The sequence below is a fragment of the Camellia sinensis genome, chromosome 8, assembly GCF_055761805.1.
Source record: "Camellia sinensis isolate YWXY chromosome 8, ASM5576180v1, whole genome shotgun sequence".
In the NCBI taxonomy this organism is placed as follows: Eukaryota; Viridiplantae; Streptophyta; class Magnoliopsida; order Ericales; family Theaceae; genus Camellia; species Camellia sinensis.
The window spans coordinates 143,730,733-143,738,417 of NC_138968.1; positions in this window are offsets into that span (position 1 = coordinate 143,730,733).

Here is a 7,685-nt window from a genome sequence, read left to right on the forward strand (position 1 = left end):
CTGCGTGTTCACTATCTACCTGGGCTGCGTGTTCAGATGATTTGAAATTTGGGCTGCGTGTTCAACTTTCAGTATAATTGTGGGCTGCGTGTTCACTATCTACCTGGGCTGCGTGTTCAGATGATTTGAATTTTGGGCTGCGTGTTCAACTTTCAGTTTAATTGTGGGCTGCGTGTTCACTATCTACCTGGGCTGCGTGTTCAGATGATTTGAATTTTGGGCTGCGTGTTCAACTTTCAGTTAAATTGTAGGCTGCGTGTTCACTATCTATCTGGGCTGCGTGTTCAGAAAATTTAAAGTGTGGGCTGTGTATTCACTTTCGAATTCGGGCTATGTGTTCAACAAATCAGTGTTTGAACCGTGTATTCTAATGTGAGCTGTGTGTTCGCAATTAATCAATGAGCCGAGTGTTCAGAAATTCAGGTGTGGGAACTACATGTTCAAGATGTAAGGAAAGTACTATGTCACAAGCTAGCATGGCAAGGGTGCGAAATGTAAAATACAGAAGATGAGGTAAATACCTCTCGAGCCTCATGAGAGAGATGCTGCTCCGGCTCTCTGAGAAGCAGATCCGTGGGTGCTCTCTCGTCAAAACTGGTAAAATGACGGAAAACGGCACGAGGGAGGACGTGCGCTGCCGGACGGTACCTCCCGGGAATGAAAGGGCGAGTCCTCGGGGGTAAGGTCATGGGATCGAAGTCATCACCGGCACCTGAAAAACCTCCACCATGAGAAGAAGTACCCGCCATTTTCAGGAATCTGCAAAAGGGGAGCAAAAATGAGCAAAATGAGCAAAATTGGAAAAAGTCAACAAAAGTCAACTCTCGGGAAATAAAAAGTCAACAAAAGTCAACTCCCGAGAAAATATTCTAAATATTAAGATGAACTTACCTCAAGTGGTGAAAATGCAAAAAGAAGCTCCGAAGCCGGAATTTAATCGCTCCAAAGTGTTTAAAACTAAGTGTTTTTACGAAAACAATTTGCGCGAGGCGTTGGAAAACGCGCGTAAAACTCAAAACTGGAGAGAAAAGTGTTGAAAGAGGCGAGAAATGAAGTGAGGTTCGGCTGCCATTTATAGGCCTCAAGCCTTGGTTTGAAAGAGCATCAAAAAGGAGGCAAAAAGACCAAAATGCCCCCGGGAAAAGGGCATGGCCGGCCGGCCCCTATTTCTAGCTGGCCAGCCATCTGCTTTTTGCAGAAATGGCCGGCCAGCCATTAGCTTTTGTGGAAACCGGTTGGACACCCCCCCTTGGGAAAATAAGTGGCCGGCCATGCTCCCCACATGCTCACCTAGCTCTCTGCAAATTTTGAGGAAGATCGGAGTTCCCGGGACCTGAAAAAGTTCAAGAAAAGTACACTTCCGGTCGCGAAATTGCTCCGTCGGGACTTCGGTCTCAAGTTCCGACATATGTCTCATCATCATTCATCAAAATCAAAGTGTATCCTTTTTGAATGAGTTGTAACCTTTCAAAGAAGCAGATCGGAGGCCGTGGTCAAGTTACCTTCGCCGAAACACGCGTTTCCGTACTCGTTGTTTCACGACGAATGAATACCTTGATTCATACTCGTTTTGTACTTTCATACACATATCTTGCATTCTCATGGGCATACTCACATTGTCATGTACATTTCTTGTTATTTGTATACCTCTGTGTTTGAGCATGCGTTGTCGCGCATGTTCCACTCTTGCATTGCGATGCATACACTCACCGACGCCGCGTGTGTCGAAACTTTCGGAATCGCGTTAAATATTTGTTGTTAGCATATTGTACTTGTTGCAATTTCTCTCTTTTGCAGGCACGATATTGTATGTACGGTTCAATTGAGGCTGGCGCGACCAGACGAATCGCGTAGGTATCGTATCTTCTCCGTGTGAAACATGGCGGAGATTGAATAATCCTCCGCATTCTTAACTGCATGAAATGTAGTTGTTGCTTTGCATTCTTGCTTAAAACTGTTGCATCTATTTGCGAATACTTGCTTCATTACAGCTTGCTGCATTTGCATAATCATTGGGCTACCTTCGGCTTCTTGCATATCATTTGCATTTTGCCCCCTGCCTGCGGGCTTGCCTGCGGCCACATCTCTGTTTATCTTGTATGTTTGTCTAAGTCTTCGGCCTTGTCAAAAATGGGTCGTCTCTGGGCTTTGACATTCACTCCCGTCACTTGTGACTTCCGAGTTCTGTCAAAGAGGGGCAACTGTAGACACCCCATTTTTGACTGACCTTGAGACTCAGACGTCACCAGTTGAGCACTTGGTGATGTTGCATAATGTGCTCGTTCAGAAGTTTCAGAGTCGCGGCCGTAAGCCCTGCCTCCGGACTTCCGAACCCTTTTCTGTGCCTTGTCTCGGTTTGCGAACCAGACTCGTTTTTCTCTGTTTCTTTTCCTGAAGGGAGGGAGAGGTCTCATAGACCATTTCTCAATGTCCGTAGGCTACATTTGGTGGCCGTAGGCCATTTTGCCCATTTCGGAGTCCGGTTCCCGGTTTTCGGAGCCGTCATGCCGTGTGCCTCGGTTCGGGACCGCTTAACCATCTCCTATTGCTCTGATTTTTGGCATACATCTTATTTTCTCCCTTTTGAGAGACACTGGGGGCTGAGAAGCCCACTTCGAGGTCGAATACCATTTTCGGTGCTTAACAGCCCATTTTCGGGACCCCGAACTGCGTGTTTTGGCCCCGGAACGTTCGTTTTGCCACGGTTTTCGTTCATTTTTGGCAGGTACCTCTGTTTTATCACAAGGAAGGTCACTGAAGGGTGGGAGACCGGCAATTGTTGCAGCAACCAGTTATCTCTCCTCCGGAGCCTCCCGGCGCCCGTTTTTGCAACTTCCGGGCTAATGTTGAATACCTTAGGGGTAGTGTTGCCAACTTTCAACCACATATCTGTGATCTACACATCTGGGAGGCCACTAAAAGTTGGTGGCCGGCCATTAAGGTCACCTGACCCTTTTGACCCCTTTTCTTCCGGGCTAATGTTGAACCCCTTGGACCTTTTTTCTTGAACTTTGAACCACATATCTGTGATGTACACACCTGAGAGGCCACTAAATGTTCATGGCCGGCCAGTAAGTCAACTTGACCCTTTTGACCCCCTCTTTCCGAGCCATTGTTGAACCCCTTGGGCCCACTTTCTTGGAACTTTAATTACATGGTTGTGTTGTACACACATAGGGCTACCTCCCCAATATCTGGCCGGCCAGAAAAGCTTGTTGACCCTTTTGACCCCTAGCCGGCCGGCTAGGGGGTGTGGCCGGCCGGCCACCTCCAGCCAAAGTGAGAGGCCGGCCGTGTTCTCCTCACTGTAGCCTTTCCAGCTGTGGGGCAATATCCCCCAGATATTTTCTGTATCCGGGGGATATTTTGGGAGAGTTTTGCTCTCCAATTCACCCCCCTTTTACACCCCTTTCTTGACCTTATAACCAGCTGAGGGTCTTCTTCTTGGGGGTTAGAAAAATTCCTCTCCAAGCACAAACCCTAAACTCCATTGTCATCCTTCTCAATTCTCCAAAAAACCCTAACTTCTTAACCTTCATTCCTTCTACACCACCAAGCTCTACCACCACCATCTCATTTCCAGCAGCAAGGAGGGATTCTTGAAGGCTAAAGAAGCTCCAAATCAACCCAAGAAGCAACAAAAGCTTGGATCTTCAAGGGTAAGTTACACTTTGATCCTTTTGACCCTTTTCCTTGATCTATTTCTAAGCCTCATTTATTTTTGGTTTCAAGCTTCGGCCCTAACAGAAAAGGGCCATATTTTGAGCTCATGTTCACTTCTCATTAAGGGCTCAACCCTGTTTGAGCCCTCCATAATACACTTGCTTCATTGACCATCTTGTATGTCATAGTTTTGCATGCTACTTTTGACCCATGAGAAATTTATTTTCGAGCATGTTGTAAACTGATATGAGGCATATTTTGAGCCCCTCTTCAACATTGGAGAAGGGCTCAACATTGTTTGGTGTTTCCATATGTCACTTGTAGTTATATCCCCTATTTGGCCCCATTTTTTGCATAAATTAGTAGCCCTCTTTGCTTCTGTTTTTGGACCTTGATCCGAACTGAAAGTGGTCTTATTATGGCCTATACTTCATGTTTCATTTACACTTTTTTTCTGTTTAGTGATTATTTTATATACTTCATGTTATAGCGCCTTTTGAGCCTTGTTTTGCATCACATTTTTAGCATGTTTGTATACTGATTTGAGGTCTGCCATATACTGTAAATGTTCATATTTTTGGTTCATCTTCAGTGTTATAGAAGGAAATTTTTCAGTTTGAGTTTTGCTTATACCACTTGCTTCATTACCCCTCTTTTGGCCCCTATTCTTGCATGCTATTTTTGCCATACCTATATTTGCTGTTTGGCCACGTTTATAACTAGAAAAGTGCTTATTTTGGGGCTGTCTAGCTTCTGTCTTTGCATTGCATATCCATGTGGTGCATGTTTAGCATGGCTATAGGCCATTTCGGGTGCCTAATGTTGTATTTCGGGACAATTTCATGCATTTGGTATCATTTCGCTACATTTCGGGACTGTTTTTCCCCATATTTTGTTGCTGAAATCCTGTTAGTATGCTTGCATATCATTTTTGCCATGTTGCATTGCATTTCGTCATCGCCTCGGTTTGCGTGCCCGTGTGCACGCATTTCGAGGCACTCCATTTTCATCCGACGGCATCCGATGTGAGTGTGGCTGAGGTTCACTCATGTTGGTATAAGCCCATTTGTCATTTCCATGTCATTTTAGCATTGCCTCGGTTTGCGTGCCCGTGTGCACGCATTTCGAGGCACCTCATTTTCATCAACCGGCATCCTACGTGAGTGTGGCTGAGGCTCTCTCATGTTGGTATAAGCCCATATCATGTTTCCATGTCATTTGCATTGCGTATGCACCGCCTCGGTTTGCGTGCCCGTGTGCACGCATTTCGAGGCACCTCATTTTCTACCATCGGCATCTTATGTGAGTGTGGCTGAGGCTCACTCATGTTGGTATAAGCCCATATCATGTTTCCATGTCATTTGCATTGCGTATGCACCGCCTCGGTTTGCGTGCCCGTGTGCACGCATTTCGAGGCACCTCATTTTCTGCCATCGGCATCTTATGTGAGTGTGGCTGAGGCTCTCTCATGTTAGTATAAGTCCATTTTGCATTTTCCATGTCATTTGCATTGCGTATGCACCGCCTCGGTTTGCGTGCCCGTGTGCACGCATTTCGAGGCACTTCATTTTCTGCCATCGGCATCTCATGTGAGTGCGGCTGAGGCTCACTCATGTTGGTATAATCCCATTTGTCTTTTTTCATATCATCGCCTCGGTTTGCGTGCCCGCGTGCACATATTTCGAGACACATATCATCGCCTCGGTTTGTGTGCCCGTGTGCACGTATTTCGAGACACCTATCATCGCCTCGATTTGCGTGCCCGCGTGCACGTATTTCGAGACACCTATCATCACCTCGATTTGCGTGCCCGCGTGCACATATTTCGAGGCACCTCATTTTCAGTGCATTCTGTCATTTTCTCGGTTTGCGTGCCCGTGTGCACGCATTTCGAGACATCTCATTTTCATAACATTGTGTATGTTAGGATTGTATATTAGTTGCATTTCATACATATCATGCATATTGCATCATGTCCGGAATAGGAGTTAACCCGGGCACGGGAAACGAGGTACATTTCGTACTCCGAGTAACGGAATGTGTCTCAATTCCTCAATCACCGACACTCCGGATTATCCATGATGGAGTTAGGTTTTAGCTGTAGTTTCATGTGCATTCATCCTATATTGAGTGGTGCATTTCGACTCTTCGGCCATCATGCCTCGGTATGCGTGATTGGTGGCACGAGGATCGAGACATGCATATATCTGTGCAAATACATTGCTGTGCCCCTTTCCTGCTCTCTGTTGCAGCAAAATCAGGAATCAGCAATTTTTCGGGATTCGGCACGCATTTCGAGGATAACTGCTAAACAGAGGCTAATTGGGGCATTCCGGTGGATTTCCGCGCAAGACGATCCGGACATGCATCATCCATCAGAAGCAAGACAGTCCCTGGCTTGCACGCCAGTTTTATTTGCTTTCTTAGTCAATTCATTAATTAATTAGAAATCTGTAATATTCTTTTATTCGGGACTGTAATATTTAGACTGTATTATTTATTCGGACCCTCTGAGTGAGGGCACAACTGTAATAAGTGTGGGTGAGTGTGATGTATGTCTTCCAATCCCACGTCTTTCTCCCTTTTATTTATCCGCTTTTGATGGTTAGATTAGGGCATGTTTAAATTAGCATACAGTATGACAGCATGTTTGCATTCATTCATCTGTATTGCATGCACCGGGCTCGGCGCATCATACTAACTGCATTGTACTTTTAATTCCAAATTAAATACATGATAGTTGTAGCATTCCATATGCCATGTTTAGAATAGCTGAGCCTACTATAGTTGCATTTTGCATGTGTTGCATTAAGCATTTTTGTATACTTAGGATCACGCATGATTTCTAATGTAGTTCCTATTTTGGCTTGGAGTACTCGGTAAGTTCTATGCTTTAGCATCCTCGCATGCGTGTGAGTGACTGCCATGAATAGCATGCTTACCATGAGGCTATGTGCTTATGTGATATACCTGCCTGAATGCCTGTGGGTGAAGGTTGAGTTGTTTAGATTGGAATAAATCATCGACTGTTTGTTTTAAGCCCACTAGATAGTGGCAAAACCATCTTTTCTAAACCCACCTGCGGGTGGTAAAATCTGTATTTTAAGCCTACTTGCGAGTAGCAAATCATCTTTCAAATAAACAAGCATGAAATGTTTTGTTCCAATTCGGGCGATCCAGTCTATACTTATATGCTGTGTACATCACATAGTAACCTAGGCTAATAACCGGAATAAGAACTCACAATGTTTTCAAAAATTGATATCATGGTTAGTAGAGGCCGGTCTATGACCGGGCGAGCGGGGGTGCTCACGAAGTGACCTTCCCCAATCGTACCCAAGTTCCCGAGCCGAGGCAACTTTGGTGATGACGGACACGTGGCCTTTTGGCACCGAGTCAGGGTTTCCTAAATTTCCCAAAATAAAATATTTTGGTGGCGACTCTGTATCTGGCAAAGCAGTCCATGTTTGGCACTACTTTTTTTCAAAAATCAGTTTTCTCAGAACGATTTGCCAGATTTGGACTCTTTGGTTCAGATTAGGAACCGTGACAAACATTGAGAGTCCGAACTGTAGCGAGGTCCCCCGCGGGCTTGTTACACCCCCTCTCTCATGTTTAGAGGTTAGAAAATTTTAGACTCAAAAATTTTCCTTTCTCTCTACAAATTCTCTACACTATTGCCTACTTATACTACACTCTTGCCTATACTTCCTTAACCAAATCCTTTCACCTTTGAGCTGAGGTTCCTTGAGGCCTTCTTGGAGCTCTTGAAGTTGGTTTTGGCTTGAATTGTGGCCTAGAGTTACTCTTCTCTTCAAAAGGTATAATACTTGTTTTATTAGCTTGCTTTGCATACTTGTTTTCCTATCTTTTCTCATTGTTTTGGGATGTTTTTGAACTGTAAAAAACTCTGTTTTTGTGGGTTGAAATTGGTGTTTTTGGCCATTTAAGGTTAGGGGGTGGTTCACCCCTCTTCATTTCTTGTTTGAAAGGTCATTTCACATTTGTTTCCCATTTTCAAA